The 22,353-nt window shown below is 47.4% G+C and overlaps 2 long non-coding RNA genes across 2 annotated transcripts in view; one reads left to right on the top strand and one right to left on the bottom strand.

Annotated features, from left to right (window-relative positions):
* Window positions 1-22,353, top strand: part of LOC310691329 — a 98,565-nt gene that overhangs the window by 44,785 nt on the left and 31,427 nt on the right. The gene's annotated exons all lie outside the window — the stretch shown is intronic.
* On the bottom strand, window positions 325-7,578 carry LOC310691337. The gene is made up of 3 exons (XR_014518472.1): window positions 6,109-7,578; window positions 2,620-3,528; window positions 325-975 (listed from the first exon to the last, which is right to left on the bottom strand). It is a non-coding gene; the product is annotated as an uncharacterized lncRNA (long non-coding RNA).

Genomic DNA, 22,353 nt, shown 5'->3' with positions numbered 1-22,353 from the left:
TTTCTCCCAGCTAGGCAGAGAAGGCAAAACCCTGCAGCAAAAAATCCTTCCCGATGGACCAGATCAGGAACCAGAGCTCCCCCAAAGTATCCCAGCACAACAGAAAGTGATGGACTCATATTTCATTATGTGGATTCTGAGCTGGGGGGGGGGCAGACAACTCTCCCAATGATGTACTTAGTAGGAAGTGGGAAGCCTTAGAGGCACACTCATGCCCGCTTCTCGTTGGGCACTCTCCACAGGGACAATGAATAATAATAATAATAATAATAATAATAATAATAATAATAATAACTTTTTTTTTATTTGTATCCCGCCCTCCCTGGCCAAAGCCGGGCTCAGAGCGACTAACAACAAGTAAAAACAGCACAGTGTACATAAAATCACACAGTCAATTAATTAAAATACATTCTAAAATCAATTCAGAATCAAATTAATGGCAACCATTGGGCTAGAGTTCTATGAGGATTACAGAAGGAGAGAGGGGGTCAGACTGTGTCTTGGCCAAAGGCCTGGCGGAACAGCTCCGTCTTGCAGGCCCTGTGGAAAGATGTCAAGTCCCGCAGGGCCCTAGTCTCTTGTGACAAAGTGTTCCACCAGTTCGGGGCCACAGCCGAAAAAGCCCTGGTTCTGGTCAAGGCCAGCCAAACCTCCCTGTGGCCCGGGATCTCCAAGATGTTTTTATCTGAAGACCGTAAGGTCCTCCTTGGGACATACCAGGAGAGGCAGTCCCATACGTACGAGGGTCCTAGGCCGTATAGCGCTTTAAAAGTTAAAACCAGCACCTTAAACCTGATCCGGTACTCCACCGGGAGCCAGTGCAAATGGTATAGCACCGGGTGAATGTGATCTTGCAGTGAGGACCCTGTAAGGAGTCTCGCCGTGGCATTCTGCACCCACTGGAGTTTCTGGGTCGGTCTCGAGGGCAGCCCTATGTAGAGTGAGTTACAAAGTGGGCTTAGTCTGTCCTGAAGCCTCGTACATTGGTTTTTTTTTAAATGATATTTCTTACGTTTTCAAAGGAAAAAAGTTACATAAGTAAAAAAATTAGACGAAAAGACAACAATAAAAATAAAAGAAAAAAAGAAAAAAAGAAAAATACAGAAAAAAGATAAAAAACATTTAAAAAAGAAAACAAAACACATCAATCTTTCCATATCATATATTCATATCCTTGCTTCCCTGACCTCCTCCCACCTCCCTTTTTTGTATTCCAGTTCAGTTAGTTAATTCAGCAGTTTCTTTCCCTCTTTATTTTTATCTTAATCCTTTAACTTAATATAACTTTGAGTTCTCACCTGTTATTAATCCATTTTCATACTCCTTTAAAACATTGCTGCTTAAACTACTTAACTTCATTCTGACATCATTCTAACATTCATTAATTTTGCAATATTTCTGTAAATAGTCTTTAAATTTCTTCCAATCTTCTTCCACCGACTCTTCTCCCTGGTCTCGGATTCTGCCAGTCATTTCCACCAGTTCCATGTAGTCCATTACCTTCATCTGCCATTCTTCCTGGGTGGGTAGATCTTGCGTCTTCCAATACTTTGCAATAAGTATTCTTGCTGCTGTTGTGGCATACATAAAGAAAGTTCTGTCCTTCTTTGGCACCATTTGGCCGGCCATGCCCAGGAGAAAGGCCTCTGGTTTCTTCAGAAAGGTATATTTGAATACCCTTTTCAGTTCATTATAAATCATCTCCCAGAAAGCCTTAATCCTTGGGCACGTCCACCAAAGGTGAAAGAATGTACCTTCAGTTTCCTTACATTTCCAACATTTATTATCGGGCAAATGGTAGATTTTTGCAAGCTTGACTGGTGTCATGTACCACCTGTATATCATTTTTATAATATTCTCTCTTAAGGCATTGCATGCCGTAAACTTCATACCTGTGGTCCATAACTGTTCCCAGTCAGCAAACATTATGTTATGTCCAACATCTTGTGCCCATTTAATCATAGCAGATTTCACCGTTTCATCCTGTGTATTCCATTTCAACAGCAAGTTATACATCTTTGACAAAATCTTAGTTTTGGGTTCTAACAGTTCTGTTTCTAATTTTGATTTTTCCACCTGGAAGCCAATTTTCTTGTCCAAATTATATGCCTCCATTATCTGATAATAATGAAGCCAGTCTCGCACTTTGTTTTTTAATTTCTCAAAACTCTGCAGTTTCAGTCTATCTCCCTCTTGTTCCAAAATTTCCCAATATTTCGGCCATCTGACCTCCATATTAAGCTTTTTCTGAGCTTTCGCTTCCATCGGTGACAGCCACCTTGGAGTTTTGTTTTCCAATAAGTCCTTATAGCTTATCCAGAAATTAAACAATGCTTTCCTGACAATATGGTTTTTAAATGCTTTATGTGCTTTGACCTTGTCGTACCACAAATATGCATGCCATCCAAATACATTATTAAAACCTTCTAAATCCAAAATGTCTGCGTTTTCCAGAAGTAGCCATTCTTTCAACAAGCAAAAAGCTGCTGATTCATAATAAAGTTTAAGGTCTGGCAGGGCAAATCCACCTCTTTCCTTTGCATCTGTTAGTATTTTAAATTTTATTCTAGGTTTCTTGCCCTGCCAGACAAATCTAGAGATATCTCTCTGCCCTGAAGCCTCGTACATTGTTCCCTCTTAAGTTAGGGAGGCTTTTAGTGGAGGTGAGTCCACTGCTCTCTGAACATTGAGACGTTTGCATTAGTCATTCAATTGCATTTGATTTAAACTATGATTACAGGACGGGCCGTGGGTGGCGCTGTGGGTTAAACCACAGAGCCTAGGACTTGCCGATCAGAAGGTCGGCGGTTCGAATCCCCATGACGGGGTGAGCTCCCGTTGCTCGGTCCCTGCTCCTGCCAACCTAGCAGTCAAAGTGCAAGTAGATAAATAGGTACCGCTCCGGCGGGAAGGTAAACGGCGTTTCCGTGCGCTGCTCTGGTTCGCCAGAAGCGGCTTAGTCATGCTGGCCACATAACCCGGCAACTGTACACCGGCTTCTTTGGCCAATAAAGCGATATGAGCGCCGAAACCCCAGAGTCGGTCACGACTGGACCTAATGGTCAGGGGTCCCTTTACCTTTATGATTACAGGGATGATTTCTATTGTGCAGTGTTTGGTAGTTGGAATGCAAGGCCATTCTTGTTTGGCACATACTTGATAAGCGACATGCAAAAGAGATTTGTTGTAGCTCCTAGCGGATACCTGCCAAATCAAAATCCCTTGGCAGGCTCCTATGGTTGCATATGCAACAAAGGACTTTGCTGTTAAGAGTCCTTGCTTTGAGTTCTCGGGCAGATTATTGGTGGAATTAGCACGGATCACAGATGAGAAGTGGGCCTGAGTCCTGGAACATAGGAATATAGGCACCTGCCTTACACTGAGTCAGACCCCTAGTCCATCTACTTCAATGTTGTCTTCACTTACTGGCATCAGGGGTTCAGACAGGATGTTCTCAGCCGTACTTGGAGATGCTGTGTATCTTCTGCATGCAAAGCAGAGGCTGTACCACTGAGCCATGGCTCCTTCCTGAAGTATGGAATGAAAGGTTGGAGAAGGGGTGTGAACCATAGAGCTGAAGACCCAGCCTTGGTCCAAATCCCAGGGCTGAAAGTTCTAGTTGTCTACCTACAAAACCCTTGTTACTTGAGGGTCACCTTCTTTCATGTGAGTCCTCCAAAACACTCTCTCTCTCTCTCCTCTCTCCTCTCTCCTCTCCCTGATTCTTATTGATTTTCAACAAAATATGATCAGAACATTAGGTTCCCCCCAGTTCCACCAGTGTGAGAGCCAGTGTGGTGTAGTGGTTAAGAGCGATAGACTCGTAATCTGGGGAACTGGGGTTGCGTCTCCACTCCTCCACATGCAGCTGCTGGGTGACCTTGGGCCAGTCACACTTCTCTGAAGTCTCTCAGCCCCACTCACTTCACAGAGTGTTTGTTGTGGGGGAGGAAGGGAAAGGAGAATGTTAGCCGCTTTGAGACTCCTTCAGGTAGTGATAAAGCGGGATATCAAAATCCAAACTCTTCTTCTTCTTCTTCCACCAGCCTCCTCCAGGAACAGAAAATTAATGTGTATTCTTTCTTTTTTATTGTAGTGCATTTATTCCACAAAGGCTGCTCTATTGGAGGGCTGTGACCAGGGAGAGGGATTTATTTGTTTCGTTTTGGCACCTCATATTTGGAACTGCTCCCTTGAAGAAGCTTGCCTAGTGCCAACTCTGATGCCCATTCAGTGCCAGCGAAAATACATCATTTGCCCTGGAAGTCCATCATTCTTCACAACTGCTTTTACAGTCGTACCTTGGAAGTCAAAACAATCCATTCTGGAGGTTCATTTGACTTCCAAAACATTTGGAAACCAAAGCGTGGCTTCCAATTTGCTTCAGGAAGTTCAGTCATTCGGGTTCTAAAAGAACGTTCACAAACTGGAACAGTCAGTTCCAGGTTTGTGGCATTCGGGAGCCAAAATGTCTGCATCCCAGGGCATTTGGGATCCAAGGTACGACTGTAGTATCATTTTTGCAGCTCCTCTGGGATCTGCTGCTTTTTATGGCGGCTGCTTTTAATGATTTTAATGCTTGTATTGTACTTATTTTTCAAACGTTCTGCTGCCCCTCGGAGGCTTGTTCTGAAGGCTATAATGTATTTTTAAAAATCAAAACCATGACATTTTGAGGGTCTGAGTCTTGATATTTGAAGGTGGCAATATTGACGTCACAATCTTCACGTTCCCAGCTGCTCATCATACAAACCAGCATTCTTTGAGTCTAGTAATCAATTTATTTTATTTTTTTCTTTTTGGAAGGGGGGGATTTACTGGCAAATGGCACAAATGTTATGCTTTCATTTGAAAACCTGTAATCTGCTCCAGCAATCTGTTATAGCATATGTAGCGGCTTGGGTGCATGTACCATATTTCAAGCAAGGTTCCAATTACTGAGGTTTTATTCACACCAGTTTTATGCAAATCTGTTGTGAGTGGGTGTCTGTAAGAATCAGTGTCTCGGGCTCATTAGTAAACACTCACTTTGAAGTCAGCTTGGCATCCAGAGACTACAGAGCAGTGAATAATATCAGATCAATCTGATTTCATTGAAAATGTATGAGGAAATGCCAGGATACAATGCCAAGATTCTTGTTTCCGAATGGCCTTCTATACCAGGGGTAGGCAAACTAAGGCCCGGGGGCCGGATCCGGCCCTATCGCCTTCTAAATCCGGCCCGCGGATGGTCCGGGGATCAGCATGATTTTACATGAGTAGTATGTGTCCTTTTATTTAAAATGCATCTCTGGGTTATTTGTGGGGCATAGGAATTTGTTCACCCCCCCATATAGTCCGCCCCCCATGGTCTGAGGGACGGTGGACGGGCCCTCTGCTGAAAAAGGTTGCTGACCCCTGTTCTATACAAATAGACACACTAGTTTGCATGCCTATATTTCTGCATTTTTCTTTTAATATTTAGCAGCTGAGTCATTTTCAGAATTGAGCAGCTTTCCCTATACAGTGGTACCTTGGCTTTTGAGCATCTCGGTAGCCGAACGTTTCGGTTTGTGAACTTTTTTGGAAGCCGAACGTGCTCCGTTTTGAGTGCTGCGCTTCCAATTTGAATGTTACGCTTCTGTTCTGAGTGCCACACTGAGCTCTGTCAGCTGACGAGTTCTGAGCACGTACGCAACACAGATGTGATATTTGGAGCTTATATTGGCGCTTTTGTTTTTTGCTATTTATTTGCGTTTTTCTTTTGGGGCTTTCTCGGTTAAGTTGTTTTTGTGACTGTGTGGAACCCAGTTCAGTCGTCTCGTTAGATAGTAAAATCCATGTTAAATTGCTGTTTTAGGGGTTGTTTTTCAAAGTCTGGAACGGATTTATCTGTTTTGAATTACTTTCTATGAGAAAGCATGCCTTGGTTTTGGAACACTTTGGAAGCCGAACGGACTTCCAGAATGGATTAAGTTTGAGAACCAAGGTACCACTGTATATAAAACTTCATGCTCTGTAAATGTACTTACTGCCGCTTTTTTCTTGATTCAAGGGAGTTGTGGCAAGGTCAGGAGAAACAGATTTGGTTGAGCATTAAGAGAGCAGATCAACAATGACGAATATTACCTGGAGGGTGATGATGGTGTCTTCTTCACTGGAGGTCTTCAAGCAGAGGGTAGACTGCTATTGGCTAGAGATGTTCTACCTCTGATTGCCTGCATCAAGCAGATGTTTGGACTGGCAGATGTCTACAAAGCCCCCTTTCAGTTCTATAATTCTATGACATTTTAAAAAATGCTTTTTATTAACTTTTTAATACAGCACATAAACACATGACACTTAAGAAACAAACTAAAAAGAAGACACAAATCAAATGACAAACATATAGCCATAAATCTGAAAGTTCTTACCCATGGACTGATGTTACCCTATTTTCTATTTCCGATTCTTATTCTATTAGACCTCCTTCCTCCTCAAAGCAGGCCTGATTTCCTGTTTGATAAACTGTTTCTTTCTCATTTCATCACTTCTACCCTTCTCCTCCATATACTATACTTGTAAGCCATATTTTGTTTTGCAAATATTACTCAAAGCAAGTCTAGGTTTTGATTGGGGGACACTGTTTATTTTAGGTAATCGCTGTACATTCCCCACTCTTTTTGGAATTTCTATAATTCTGTGACATTTTTAATCTACAATGCCAGAATGCACACCTCCTACTTTTTTATTTTTTAAGTGGCAAAAGCCTGTTCTTTCAGTAGCAAAACCATCCCCTGAACAGCAAGGCGCCTCCTCAAAGTATTAAACACAAACAGGACATCAGCACACTATTGCTTATTTAATTGTCTAGATAAGCTAAAGCTTTGGGTACTAGCCCCTCTGCAGTTGCAATTTTGTCTCACTCCCTGTCTCTGTATTTACCAAGACAAAGAGTTTTCCCAGCCTACAAATGTTTGTCAATAACCGCAATTCCAAGAACATCTGCGTCTCAGCTGCAGTGCAAATGAATATTTGAATATAAGGGGAAAGGCATTTGGTGCTCGTCATAAACTCTCCCCCTTCTCTTCGCCTCCTGCTGCATCCTATTTTGTCACTAATTCCACTTGAAGCTGCGCTTCTCCCCACAGAGAAATTGGAAAGAGCGGGAAGCCGCTAACAGCTCCATCAATCCAGCTTCCCCCCAGCCACAGGATGTTGTCACAGATGAACTGTGCAGTAAAGACAGCATTTAGAGAGGGGCATCTACCAGATTGGAAGATTTATGGGCTAAAGCACACATCTCTAGAACACTGTTTCTGTACTGCAAGGTAACCCGGAGGAAAATGCATCTTGCAATGTGACAGTTTAAAGGAATGCTGTCTTTGCATAGCGTTAAGATTAAATGGAAAGTTCCTAAGATAGCCGCTATTCAGGCGCTTCTCGCTCAATTTAAAGGAGCAGCAAAATAATGCCAGCAGGTTGTCAATTCCATGCTTCTCTTTCTGTTTGCGGAGCTGTCATTAAAAGCGGGCACAGATGCTTATTGCTTTGGAATTTGTTAGTTTGGGGTGCTCTCCTATAGGCCTAGTTGATAATGTCTTGCAGGTGTTGGTACAGTAAAGATGTTCTCCTGCTCTCAAAGGCAGGGTAGGCTTATCAGTCTAGGGGCCACATTTCCACCTTTCACATGCCAGTGGTGGGCAGGAGCAGAGGCTATTATTACAAGGTGTGACCGGAATGTTTGGTGAATGGTCACAGCAATTGGACAGCGAGAAATATTTGAACATGCATGCCTTACAGGCCTTCAGAGTAGGCCCCCTCTGATACAATGCATGGTTGACAACGTTTGTAGAATAAAACAACAACAACAACAACAACAACAACAACATAATTTATTATTTATACCCCGCCCATCTGGCTGGGTTTTCCCAGCCACTCTGGGCGGCTTCCAACAAAATATTAAAATACAATAGTCCATCAAACATTAAAAGCTTCCCTAAACAGGGCTGCCTTCAGATGTCTTCTAAAAGTCTGGTGGTTTTCTTTTTGACATCTGGTGGGAGGGCGTTCCACAAGGTGGGCGCCACTACTGAGAAGGCCCTCTGCCTGGTTCTCTGTAACTTGGCTTCTCGCAGCGAGGGAACCGCCAGAAGGCCCTCGGAGTTGGACCTCAGTGTCTGGGCTGAACGATGGGGGTGGAGATGCTCCTTCAGGTATACTGGACTGAGGCCGTTTAGGGCTTTAAAGGTCAGCACTTTGAATTGTGCTCAGAAACGTACAGGGAAAACTGCTGGAAACTTCTGGTGAAGTCCTTTCTTCGTACTGCTTTCAGTTCCCTCGTCACAGCAGCTTGAATATGTGAAATGTTGGAAAAATCGGTGCCCTTTCAGTGCAGATTTCAGTTTTGGAAAAAGAAAGAAATCCAGTGGGGCCAGATTGGGAGAATATGGAGGGTGGGACAACTCAGTAACCTCAGGAATGATTTCACGCGGAATATGAAATTCTTCCGCCATCAGATACCACTGTATTAACAGCTACTAAACGCTACCGCCCCCTTCATGGATCACTGCCTTGCCGTGGCGAAGGGGCTTGAATAACTCAGAGAAGCTATGAGCTATGCTGTGCAGGGCCACCCAAGATGGACAGGTCATAGTGGAGAGTTTTGACCAAACGTGATCCACCTAGAGCAGGAACCGGCAAGCCATATCCCTGCCAAGAAAACTCCATGGACAAAGACAACAGGCATATAAAAGTTATGACGCTGGAAGATGAGCCCCTCAGGTCGGAAGGCGTCCAACATGCTACTGAGGAAGAGCAGAGGACAAGTACAAGTAGATTCAGAGCTGATGAAGTGGCTGGGCCAAAGCCGAAAGGACGCTCAGTTGCGGATATGCCTGGAAGCGAAAGGAAAGTCCAATGCTGTAAAGAAAAATATTGCATAGGAACCTGGAATGTAAGAACCATGAACCTTGGTAAGTTGGATGTGGTCAAAAATGAGATGGCAAGAATAAATATTGACATCCTGGGCATCAGTGAACTAAAATGGACGGGAATGGGCGAATTCAGTTCCGATGACCATCATATCTGCTACTGTGGGCAAGAATCCTGTAAAAGAAATGGAGTGGCCCTCATAGTCAACAAAAGAGTGGCAAAAGCTGTACTGGGATACAATCTCAAAAATGATAGAATGATCTCGATACGAATCCAAGGCAGACCTTTTAACATCACAGTAATCCAAGTTTATGCACCAACCACTGGTGCTGAAGAAACTGAAACTGACCAATTCTATGAAGACTTACAACACCTTATACAAATGACACCAAAGAAGGATGTTCTTCTCATTATAGGGGATTGGAATGCTAAAGTAGGGGGTCAAGAGATAAAAGGAACAACTGGCAAGTTTGGCCTTGGAGTTCAAAACAAAGCAGGGCAAAGGCTAATAGAGTTCTGCCAAGAGAACAAACTGGTCACCACAAACACTCTTTTCCAACAACACAAGAGACGACTCTACACATGGACATCACCAGATGGGCAGCATCGAAATCAGATTGATTATATTCTCTGCAGCCAAAGATGGAGAAGCTCTATACAGTCAGCAAAAACAAGACCTGGAGCTGACTGTGGCTCAGATCATCAGCTTCTTATAGCAAAATTCAAGCTTAAACTGAAGAAAGTAGGAAAAACCACGGGGCCGGTAAGATACAATCTAAGTCAAATCCCTTATGAATACACAGTGGAAGTGAGGAACAGGTTTAAGGATTTAGATTTGGTGGACAGAGTGCCTGAAGAACTATGGATGGAGGCTCGTAACATTATACAGGAGGCAGCAACTAAAACCATCCCAATGAAAAGGAAATGCAAGAAAGCGAAGTGGCTGTCCAACGAGGCCTTACAAATAGCGGGGGAGAGAAGGCAAGCAAAATGCGAGGGAGATAGTGAAAGATACAGGAAATTGAATGCAGATTTCCAAAAAATAGCAAGGAGAGACAATAAGGCCTTCTTAAACGAGCAATGCAAAGAAATAGAGGAAAACAATAGAATGGGAAAAACCAGAGATCTGTTCAAGAAAATTGGAGATATGAAAGGAACATTTCGTACAAAGATTACCATAATAAAAGACAAAAGTGGAAAGGACCTAACAGAAGCAGAAGACATCAAGAAGAGGTGGCAAGAATACACAGAGGAACTATACCTGAAAGAAATGGATGTCTCGTATACCCCAGGTAGTGTAGTTGCTGACCTTGAGCCAGACATCCTGGAGAGTGAAGTCAAATGGGCCTTAGAAAGCACTGCTAATAACAAGGCCAGTGGAAGTGATGATATTCCAGCTGAACTATTTAAAATTTTAAAAGATGATGCTGTTAAGGTGCTACACTCAATATGCCAGCAAATTTCGAAAACTCAGCAGTGGCCAGAGGATTGGAGAAGATCAGTCTACATCCCAATCCCAAAGAAGGGCAGTGCCAAAGAATGCTCCAACTACCGCACAATTGCACTCATTTCACACGCTAGCAAGGTTATGCTTAAAATTCTACAAGGCAGGCTTAAGCAGTATGTGGACCGAGAACTCCCAGAAGTGCAAGCTGGATTTCGAAGGGGCAGAGGAACCAGAGACCAAGTTGCAAACATGTGCTGGATTATGGAGAAAGCTAGAGAGTTCCAGAAAGACATCTACTTCTGCTTCATTGACTATGCAAAAACCTTTGACTGTGTCGACCACAGCAAACTATGGCAAGTTCTTAAAGAAATGGGAGTGCCTGATCACTTCATTTGTCTCCTGAGAAATCTCTATGTGGGACAAGAAGCTACAGTTAGAACTGGATATGGAACAACTGATTGGTTCAAAATTGGGAAAGGAGTACGGCAAGGCTGTATATTGTCTCCCTGCTTATTTAACTTATATGCAGAATTCATCATGCGAAAGGCTGGGCTGGATGAATCCCAAGCCGGAATTAAGATCGCCGGAAGAAATATCAACAACCTCAGATATGCAGATGACACAGCCTTGATGGCAGAAAGTGAGGAGGAATTAAAGAACCTTTTAATGAGGGTGAAAGAGGAGAGCACAAAATATGGTCTGAAGCTCAACATAAAAAAAACGAAGATCATGGCCACTGGGCCCATCACCTCCTGGCAAATAGAAGGGGAAGAAATGGAGGCAGTGAGAGATTTCACTTTCTTGGGCTCCATGATCACTGCAGATGGTGACAGCAATCATGAAATTAAAAGACGCCTGCTCCTTGGGAGAAAGGGAATGGCAAACCTAGACAGCATCTTACAAAGCAGAGACATCACCTTGCCAACAAAGGTCCGTATAGTAAAGGCCATGGTTTTCCCAGTAGTGATGTATGGAAGTGAGAGCTGGACCATAAAGAAGGCTGATCGCTGAATTATTGATGCTTTTGAATTATGGTGCTGGAGGAGACTCTTGAGAGTCCCATGGACTGCAAGAAGATCAAACCTATCCATTCTTAAGGAAATCAGCCCTGAGTGCTCACTGGAAGAACAGATTGTGAAGCTGAGGCTTCAATACTTTGGCTCCCTCATGAGAAGAGAAGACTCCCTGGAAAAGACCCTGGTGTTGGGAAAGATGGAGTGCACAAGAAGAAGGGGACGACAGAGGACAAGATGGCTGGACAGTGTTCTCAAAGCTACAAACATGAGTCTGACCAAACTGCGGGAGGCAGTGGAAGACAGGACTGTCTGGCGTGCTCTGTTCCATGGGGTCACGAAGAGTCGGACACGACTAAATGACTAAACAACAACAAACGCTACTGCATGAACGTAGGCCTGCCAACAAATGCAGAAATGTGTGCGCATACATTAGCTGAGATACTGTGATGGCCTAGGACTTGGGCTCAGACTCGGAACCAGAGGAGTCTCAGTCTGCACCGGATCCTTTGCCTCAGGCATCATCTGAACCAAGTCTGGGGCCTGATCCTGAAGAGTCCCAGTCTGCACAGGTTCCCCTGCAACAAACACCAGCTGGGCCAAGTCAGGGTCCTGAGCCTGCCCTGGCTCCAGATGCGGGGATTACCTCGTTGCCTTCAGCTGGGCCATCACTTACAGCTGCTCCACTACCGGTTTGGTCAGGGGAGGCTGAGGCCGCCTCTGGGTCTAGTAACCCACCGACATCTCCCGAGCTGCAGAGACTAAGGTCTGAGAGAAGGAGAGACCTGAGTACTCGCAGGAGGAGTGCTCGCCTTCGGGCGAAAAAGGGAGGTTAGTCACTGGGGGATCAGGACCGGCCACTACCCCGACAAAGATAAAAGGCTATCAGACCCCGCCCCAGGTTGCAGGAGCAACATTGCTGTATGCCAGATTGTGCCTGAGATCCTGTATCTGTCCTTGCCTGGTTTCCTGCCTCGTGTCCTGCCTTGACCCTGTCAGACTGGCTCCTAGCGGAACCTTCGGATTCTGGACCGGACCTGGACCGCGGTTCTCGGGTTACCCCTGGGCCCAGCACAGTTACGGACAAACGCCTCCCACGTGTCTCTGCGAATCCGGCAGTTCCCATTACAGTGGTACTTCAGGTTACATATGCTTCAGGTTACATACGCTTCAGGTTACAGACTCCGCTAACCCAGAAATAGTGCTTCAGGTTAATAATAATAATAATAATAATAATAAATTTTATTTATATCCCGCCCTCCCCAGCCGAAGCCGGGCTCAGGGCGGCTAACAACAATAAAACAGTATAAAAGTATAACATAAACAACACTCTAAAATCATTCATTGTAAAATTAATTAATTCAGGCCACTGGCAACCATTGGGCCAGAGCTCCGCGAAGATTGCCGAACTTTGCTTCAGGATGAGAACAGAAATCGTGCTCTGGCGGCGCGGCGACAGCAGGAGGCCCCATTAGCTAAAGGGGTGCTTCAGGTTAAGAACAGTTTCAGGTTAAGGACAGACCTCCGGAACGAATTAAGTACTTAACCCGAGGTACCACTGTATTGCATATAGGGATGATTCACCCTACTTTCCGGTCACACCTTGTACAGTGGTGCCTCGCAAGACGAAATTAATTCGTTCCGCAAGTTTTTTCTTCTTGCGAGTTTTTCGTCTTGCGAAGCACGGTTTCCCATAGGAATGCATTGAAAATCAATTAATGCGTTCCTAGGGAAACCGCTTGCCAGACTGGCGGTGCGGAGAAGGGCTTTTCTCCCCACCGCAAGCCTTCAGCACAGGTACGGGAACAGAGGGGAAGGCGCGCAGCGCTTTCCCTCTGTTCCCGGGGCTTGCGTGGGAGGAGGGTTTTTCCTCCCCACCGCCAACATTCAGAACAGCATTCTGAATGTTGGCGGTGGGAAGGAAAACCCTTCTCCCACCCCAAGTCTTCAGGACAGCCATCCGAAGGCTGGCGCGGGGAGAAGGTCTCTCTGCCCCCCCCCCACGCCAGGCTTCGGTGCATCCTTCAGAGGCTGCTGCCATAGTCACGCGTCACTTCTCCAGCTGGGAGAGGGTCGCGGGGCTATGGCTTCTTTAGCCCCGCGCGCGCTCTCCCGGCTGGAGAGGTGACGGGCGCCTATGGAGGCTCCTGCCATGGGCGCCCGTCACCTCTCCAGCCGGGAGAGCGCGCGCGGGGCTAAAGAAACCCCCCGCGACCCTCTCCCGGCTGGAGAGGTGACGGGCGCCTATGGAGGCTCCTGCCATAGGCGCGCGTCACCTGGGAGAGGGTCGCGGGGGGCTGGTTTAGCCCCGCGCGCGCTCTCCCGGCTGGAGAGGTGATGGGCGCCTATGGAGGCTCCTGCCATAGGCGCCCGTCACCTCTCCAGCCGGGAGAGCGCGCGCGGGGCTAAAGAAACCCCCCGCGACCCTCTCCCGGCTGGAGAAGTGACGCGCGCCTATGGCAGGAGCCTCCATAGGCGCCCGTCACCTCTCCAGCTGGGAGAGCGCGCGCGGGGCTAAACCAGCCCCCCGCGACCCTCTCCCGGCTGGAGAAGTGACGCGCGCCTATGGCAGGAGCCTCCATAGGCGCCCGTCACCTCTCCAGCCGGGAGAGCGCGCGCGGGGCTAAAGAAACCCCCCGCGACCCTCTCCCGGCTGGAGAAGTGACGCGCGCCTATGGAGGCTCCTGCCATAGGCGCGCGTCACTTCTCCAGCCGGGAGAGGGTCACGGCAGGCTGCTTTAGCTTCTTTAGCTTCGGAGCATCCTTCCGAAGCCTGGCGGCAGGAAGAGGTGTCCCCGCCCCGCTGCCAGGCTTCGGAGGAGGTCCGAGGACAGCGGGGAAGACGCGCTGCGCTTCCCCGCTGTCCCGGAGATTTCCCTATGGGCTTTCGTCTTGCGAAGCAAGCCCATAGGGAAATTCGTTTTGCGAAGCGCCTCCAAAACGGAAAACCCTTTCGTCTAGCGGGTTTTCCGTCTTGCGAGGCGTTCGTCTTGCGGGGTACCACTGTATTATTATTATTATTATTATTATTATTATTATTATTATTATTATTCCCTTCATCCAAAGATCACCCACGACATGCATCGTTGGTGTGTGACATCATACACGTCGCACACATGTGCGTTGACACACAGTCACACGCATCACTGTCACATCGGAAGGAGGCTGAGCGTGGAGCCAAGGCGTTGTGATCAGATCCTGGCTTGCTGGTCTTGCTGCGACTGGCCCTGTGGACAAACTGAGCTCGGCGGAGGGAGGAGAGGGGATGGAGGCATGATGGGACTTGTAGTCCCCGGAGGCTGAACTGAGAGATGTGGCAGAAGCGGCAACCCACTGGGAGACAGCACAGTGGCAGGCCAGGCCAGGGGACAGGGGAATCGTCCTTTCACCTCTGCAAGGAAAAGGCTGACCAGGCCCCCCTCAATATTTGGGGGGCTCAGTCCCATCCCAAGAGAATGCCTGTCCACTGCATTAAACAAAAAATGAAACATGACAGGTGGCTAAAATTTGCACAGGGTTTTGCCTGTGACAGAATGACACCGGGTCCTGGATTCAAATCCTAACGCGAGTCATTTTCAGTCTCAGTGCCCCATCTGTCAAGTGACCTGTTATCACAGATCCTAATAGTTGGGCTAGAACGACGGAGGCGATAGAGTAACCTGGTCTCAACCAGTCATGCCAAAAACTGGGAACACGACATCAATAACTGCTCCACAATTGTCGAGGATTTACTGTTGAGCCTGGAAAGAGACTGTAACCCACATCTGGGTCTGCGTGTTCCAGCTTGCCCCTCTTGTTCCCACACTTAATAAGAACTGATCGATGCCAGCAGAGTTCAGAAAAACTTGCTGCTGCTAACCGCTTTGCTGTGTTACACAATCCAGCCCAAAGTTAAGCAGGTTTAATCTCTGTTCGTTTCCAAAGGAGGGAGTGAAGCGCATGCCTTGAATGCAATGGAACTTAGATCACATCCACACCATAATTCAAGGCATATGACTTCACCCAAAAGGGTTCTGGAAATTATCTGTTGGGGGTGCTGGTAACTGGAGTGCATGGAGGGGTAAACTATAGTTCCCAGAATTATTGGGAGAAGCGAGGTGCTTTAAAGGTGCTTTGAATATGTTAAGTTGTGGGTGAACATATCAGATGACACAGCGATTCTTCAAACAGCTCTTGTTTATTCACAGGCCAGAACAGAACTGAACTGAAGGGTTCAGCCAGCCTGCTTATATAGAGCTCCACTACAACGCAACAGTAACCACTTTCTGTAACTATCCAATCACTGAACATCACTTTCAATCCCTTATCTGCATATGTGGACCTGAGTGAAAACTATCTACAGTATCCCCCTGCTGGCCCAGGGTGAGAATTTCAGTGCATAACAGAATATATGCAAACCTTCCAAGTGTCCCTAATTTCCAGGGACAGTCCCGGATTTACAGAAGCTGTCCTGGTTTCAGATTTGATCCCAGAATGTCCCGCTTTCTCTTAGGACGTCCCTATTTTCATTGGAGAAATGTTGGAGGGTATGGAGTTATGCAATCCCCAAGCCAAGGAGATAAGTAGCTATACAACCTTTAGAAAATTTATGAAGGCAGCCCTGTATAGGGAGAGCTTTTAAATGTTTGATGTTTTATTGAATTTAAATATGTTGGAAGCTGTACAGAGTGGCTGGGGCAACCCGGTCAGATGGGTGGAGTATAAAATGGCTGTTGTTGTTGTTGAATAGGACGTCCTTATTAAGCATAGCTGTCAACTTACAGATTTGAAAACAAGGGACCAGCAGCCAAAATAAGGGATTTTCAGAGCACAGGTATGTTCACCTTCTGAGCCCCTCTGAGACAAAGGCAGAAAGCCCAGCCAGCAGCCAAACGAAGCCTCAAGCGGTGGTTCCCACAGTGCAGCAACCCGGCAAAGGGGATGCAGCAAGGAAAACCACCGTCACCTCTCCGCTGGGAAGCGCTGAGCAAAGGCAAGTCCCCAGGCAATGCGGCCGGGCACAAGGCATGCAAGCTCCACCCCCCCAGTCGTTCTTAGACTCCTTATTGGGTGAGCAATGCAGCCAAGCAACACAGTTGGAGCCTCCCTCCTCCCTGGCCGGCAAGGAGGGAGGGAGAGGAGCCGCTTCCTTTGAAACCCGGGAAATTTATTTTATTTTTATTTTTTTATAAATATTTTTATTGCTTTTTTCCAGGTACAGATGTAAAGACAGATATATAAAGAAAATAACAGAAAGAAAAAAAAAAGAAAAAAAAGGAAATTCAAATTTCCAAGACATTTTTTCATAACCAACCGGACTTCCCCGCATCTCCCTCACCCTGCATTCTTTACAATAAAAATATCAGCAAATTGTTACCTTGTTTCATGTGTTCCTTTATAATTCCAAATAATTATATTTTAGGTTTAAAATACTTGTTGTCAATTTACTTTTGCTCTAAAATAGATATAGTGTTACTTTAAACTTTAGTCCTTTCATAATTGTAACTTAGTTTCCCATATCACTAAATCTTATTGCTGAAGCTAGATTTTCCAGATCATGCAAGTTCTTAACATTCATATAACTTATAATATTTTTGTAAATAGTCCTTAAATTTTTTCCAGTCCTCCTCCATTGTTTCTTCTCCCGAATCTCGGATTCTGCCAGTCATTTCAGCCAATTCTATATAGTCCATCAATTGCGTCTGCCACTCCTCCAGTGTGGGTAAATCTTGTGTCTTCCAGTATTTTGCGATGAGAATTCTTGCTGCTGTGGTTGCATACATAAAGAAAGTTCTATCCTTCTTTAACACTTTCTGGCCAACAATGCCCAAAAGGAAGGCCTCTGGTTTCTTGGGAAAGGTATACTTAAATACCTTTTTTAATTCATTGTAGATCATTTCCCAGAAGGCCTTCACTTTAGGACAGGGAAACCCGGGAAATTTAAGGGACATCATCAATAAGGGACAGCAGCAGGACACAGCGCTGGGATAAGGGACTTTCCCGCCAAATAAGGGACGGTTGACAGCTATGGTCCTTATTTTCCTCAGAGAAAATAAGGACCATAGCTGTCAACCGTAAACAAGTTTTGGTTAGGCCCCACCAGGTCCTGTTGATTTAGCTACTGCCCCCTTTTGCGTAAATAGAAATGATGTATACACCTTGCCAGCCCAGCGACGTGGCATCTCTCAGAGATGACTGTGGAAGTCAGATTTTTGATCCCTGCAGCCTTTCCAAGACACTTCCCGCTTCCTTTCTAGTGCCTCCTGATAAAGTTGCTTCCCAACACTGCAATAAAAAAGGAGCTACAAAGCAGTGCTAGGCATATAGCTGTGAGGGCTCTGAGTGGCTGTCACACAAATGGTAAAGTTAAATTGATATACTGCAAGGCTGTCTTGGAGCAGTTTGGCAGGAGCAATTGGCATGTCTCTCCTGCCCGCTGCAGCCTTTGCAGGGTCCCGCCTCTTCCTGAATAATAAGAGGAAGTCACCATGTATGTGGCCTTTAATTGCTTCTGAGTAGATGAACTACATGCCATAAATGTCAAAGGGGGAAAGGGAAGTCTTATGTGATTCCTGTTTCAACCTTAAGCATTCATTAGTTTTGTAAAAAGCTGGGTACACAAGTGAAGCAACAAGCACCCCAATTTTAGCAGCTGGCAAAGTACCCCGTTCTTTTGAGGGACATCACTGCTCCCCCCCTTTAATTTTTTATTTACACTTTTTAAGTTTATACATTTCACTTAATTTTACAATCATTTCGACATTTCAAAGCCTGACTTCCTTCCCTCTCTTTCTGCGGTTCCTGAATTTTTTTTAAATATCTTCTGCATATCCAAATTAACTTAATTTGCTCACTTATTCATCTTCTTTAAATATATACGCTCATGAAGCTGCAGGTTATAAAATAATCCTGCCAATGTTCTTATCTGTTTACAAGTTATCTGTAAATATTCAATAAACCATTTCCATTCTTTTATGAAAAGTTTATCTTGATTTCTTATTCTGATAAGATTCACCATTTCTGCATATTGGGCTAGATGTCCTTCGAGGTTTCTTCCAGCTGCATGAGTCTATAATACTTTGCCTAAATCAGGGCGCAGCAAACTTTTTCAGCAGGGGGCTGGTCCACTGTCCCTCAGACCTTGTGGGGGGCCAGACTATATTTTTTGGGGGGGAAATGAGGCAAGAGCACCACGAGCCCCAGTGTCTTGTGAGCAGCAGGGGCTGGCGGCGGTGGGGGGACGATGAGTGGCACGCAAAAGGGCTCCGGAGAGGGCTGCTTAAAATGGCGGCCGCTCGAGCGCTGCTGCTGCTGCTGCTGGCACCAAGAAAGCCCAGCACCCTTCCTCCTCTGGGCAGGGCGGGGAGAAGCCAGGAGGAGGGAGGGAGGAGGTGGCGCCACCGCCGTGTGAGGGAGAGGGAAAGAACATGTGCCCTGGCAATCCACATGGCGATTCCTGGACTGTCCGCGGGCTGGATCCAGAAGGCAATTGGGCCTGATCCGGCCCGTGGCCCTTAGTTTGCTGATCCATGGCCTAAATGAACAAAGCACTGCACACGTGCTATCTTAGTACTCCTTAAAAACAAATCCAAAATGCAGGGTGTTGTTGTTGTTGTTTACAGTATCACAGATGGGGGCAGGGCAGACACAGAGGATCGGAGTTTCCTTGCACGTTAGCACAATTGCTGGGCTTCAAATGCTGGCTCAACAAAGAAGTCTACCCCATTCTTGTCACCAAGGCAAGACATCAAAGGGACATTGGCAAGTTTTAAAGCCGAATTGGGCAAATCTTCCTTGGAAGCAAACAATGTTGAAATTAATGAGACTGACTGCTTGGTTTATGCATACGTAATTGGTTAATTAATATATATTTTAAACTGCTTAGAGGTTTCCTTACAATACTTCTAGTTCCTCTCCTTCTCTCTCTGGGGAAAAAATATCAACAATTCTGTAAGCTACAAATAGAGAAGTTACTGCTGGGAGTAAAACTGACCAGAAAATTCTCCAGTTTCACCTCCTTAGCGTATCTCCTCTCTGCAAGCCGAGTCGTCTCTTCTACTGCATGGAAGGAAGCTCTCAGCAGCCGCCTTTATAAAAAGGAACTGGATGGAGGGGAACAGTATTTATTGATTTTATCTTCCCCTAGGGATGCATGAACTGGATTCCTCCCCCTAAAAGCTCAAGGGGTGAATCCTACATTTGGGGTTTGCCGAAGGAGAGTATATGGTGAAAAAGCTGACCATTGAGGTAACTGGCTGAGTGCTAATTTGGACAGAGGTTCCCTTAGTCCAAGCCCTTTGAACCATGATTCAGGACTATTGTACAAACTCTAAAATGCAGTGGTCATAAAAGCATACAGCATCTCTGCTGCATCAGGGCAATGGTCTATCTACACCAGGGGACAGCAAACTTTTTCACCAGCGGGCCGGTCCAGTGTCCCTCAGACCTTGTGGGAGGCAGGACTATGTTTTGAAAAATATAAATACCTTGCAAGCCAGTCCCGCAGCTGCCTCCAGACCTAGAGGAGGAACGCACTCTGCATGCACTCAGGAGCGCATCTCGGCGCCGCCTGCTCACTGGCTTTGTTGATGAGTAGCAGCCGCTCCATCCCCGCGTGGCTGCTGAGCGCGCCACCAGCAGCAGCACTGAGCCGGGCAGGTGCGCCAAGCTCTGGCTGAAGCCCTGCGATGCACCCGTCATGATGCCCTTGGCACGACCCAGACCCGCCGCCCACCTGCCCACTTCTCCGTCCACGGCCGTGAGGGTTTACCTCAGCCATGGGCGGTGAAGTGTTGGATTGGCTACAGGAACTTCCTTCAGCCAATCCGAAGCCGCGCCAGCATTGCTGCCCACCCAGAAACCGTGCCAGCGTCGCGGAAGTCAGTCCCCACACGCTGAGGTGTCCGCAGTGCATGGGGCAGGACCGAGCAGGTGGCAGGATCCGTGGGCCAGATTTACGATCCTGAGGGGCCGCATCCGGCCCCCGGGCCTTAGTTTGCCGATCTCGGGTACCTCTCTAAACAATGTCCAGTAACAATCTGTTTTTGTTTAGCGATATCCAATGTAGGATAACATTCCAAAGAATCCATTGCCTTTGAAACGTAGCCAATAAATGGCCTGTTATTTATTTGCTATCCCTCTCTATATTCCCCCTGCATTTATAAATTGCTCCTTTCAGCTAAAAAAAAGGCTTCCCTTTAATTCAGTGTCAGTTTGAAAAGCTCCATTTGGACATGGCCTAAGGCAGTGTTTCCCAACCTTTTTTGGGCAAAGGCACACTTGTTTCATGAAAAAAATCTCGAGGCACACCACCATTACAGCCCCGTGACGTCAGCGCGCAGCGTCACGCCGGGAGGGACATGAATTGCTAGCAAATTACATAATCACCTCCTTGAGGGCTGGCTAATCTTCTCCGAAGGCAGAACCCCATTAATTAACAGGACAGACTCACACCATAGCCAAGACGAGGGGGGAAAACCTCAGTCATGCACAGTCATGCACATGTGGGGGCTAAATGAGGACGAAGACCGGGCAGAGAGCAGGGTTCAAATCACCCCACCTGGCCAGGACAATCCCTGGGTGCTCCCTTGGGCCACTCGCCTGACCCACCTCGCAGGGCTGTTGTTGCGAGGATAACACGGGGAGAACCACATGCGCCCCCGGGAGCTCCTTGGAGGAGAAAGCGGGCGATGAATGCAATGCACGAAATATATGAGAGGCGACCAGGTTTTGCAGGTGAGGGGCCCCCGCCAGCCTCCGCTTCCAACACCCGGCGCAATGACACCGAAGTTTCCCCCCGGGCTCGGCTCGGGGAGCAGCGCTGCTCCCCCCCGGCTCCCCTTCGCCCTCCCGGCTCTCTCTGCCGCCCACTGGGGACCCCCCTCACCTGCCAAGTCCGGAGCGCCGGTGGAAGTTGCATGCATGCATGCAGGGCGCCGCGTTGCCATTGCATTGCACTGCACTCCATGCAACGCCTGCACGCATGCATTGCCTTGCACGCCCGCCAAGGGGTCTCCCCGCGGTCCGATGCGTCCCCTCCGGCGCGGATGCAGCATTGCAAAAATAACACCCCCCCGACGCAGCCCTACCTGGGGGGCAGCCTCCGCCTCCGCCACTCCGCCTCCGCGGGGATCCCCGGGCTCCATCCTGCCACCCGATCTCTGCAGGGGCGCAGGCAGGCTGCGCGGGGTCTGCACGGAAGAGCCCCTGCCTGCCCGGCCGCCGCCGCTGCGCTCATTCCATGGCCGGGAGAAGAGCGCTTCAAACAAAATGCCCAGCCCGCCAGGCCATGCTGGGAAACGTAGTTCATGCACCCCGCATGGGCACGGAGCCCAAGGGCGAGGGGACTACGGATCCCGGCAGCCCCCGCGCCGGGGACGGAGGGGGAGAGGCCGGGTGCAGGGATGGAGGGACGGGTGGGTGAGCGAGTGAGTGAGTGGCAGCCGCCAAGCCTTGGCCGAGAGCCAGGAAGGGCCTCCCCGGAGGAGGAGGAGGAGGAGGAGGGAGGCGCAGAGCGGGAGGGAGGGAGGGAACCCCAGGGGTCATCTAGTGACGGCGCCCCAATCGAAAATTTGACTTTAAAAAAAAAATCTTTCGAATTTTTTAATTTTTCCCGCGGCACACCAGGCAACATCTCGCGGCACACTAGTGTGCCGCGGAACAGTGGTTGGGAAACACTGGCCTAAGGGACCAATTATCCTGCTCCTTAAAAAAAAAAAAAAAAGATTTGGGTGATTCCTGCTCATGATTTTTATGCCTCCATATACATGCAAAGGTTTGGCGTGAATAAGTGCTTTGGGACGTCTGGCTGAGCCAATAGGTCAGGTTTGCAGGTCTGAACCTCTGCATGGGAGTGCCTGGAAGCGGTTGGAGGATGGATGGTGACTAATGGATTGAGGTTGAATCCTGACAAGACAGAAGTACTGTTCTTGGGGGGATAGGGGGTGGGCTGGTGTGGAGGACTCCCTGGTGCTGAATGGGGTAACTGTGCCCCTGAAGGACCAGGTGCGCAGCCTGGGAGTC

Source organism: Podarcis liolepis (assembly GCF_965112155.1).
Source record: "Podarcis liolepis genome assembly, chromosome: 1".
Taxonomy (NCBI): domain Eukaryota; kingdom Metazoa; phylum Chordata; class Lepidosauria; order Squamata; family Lacertidae; genus Podarcis; species Podarcis liolepis.
The sequence above is the reverse complement of the archived record's forward strand: the minus strand, read 5'-3'. Positions and strand labels throughout refer to the sequence as shown.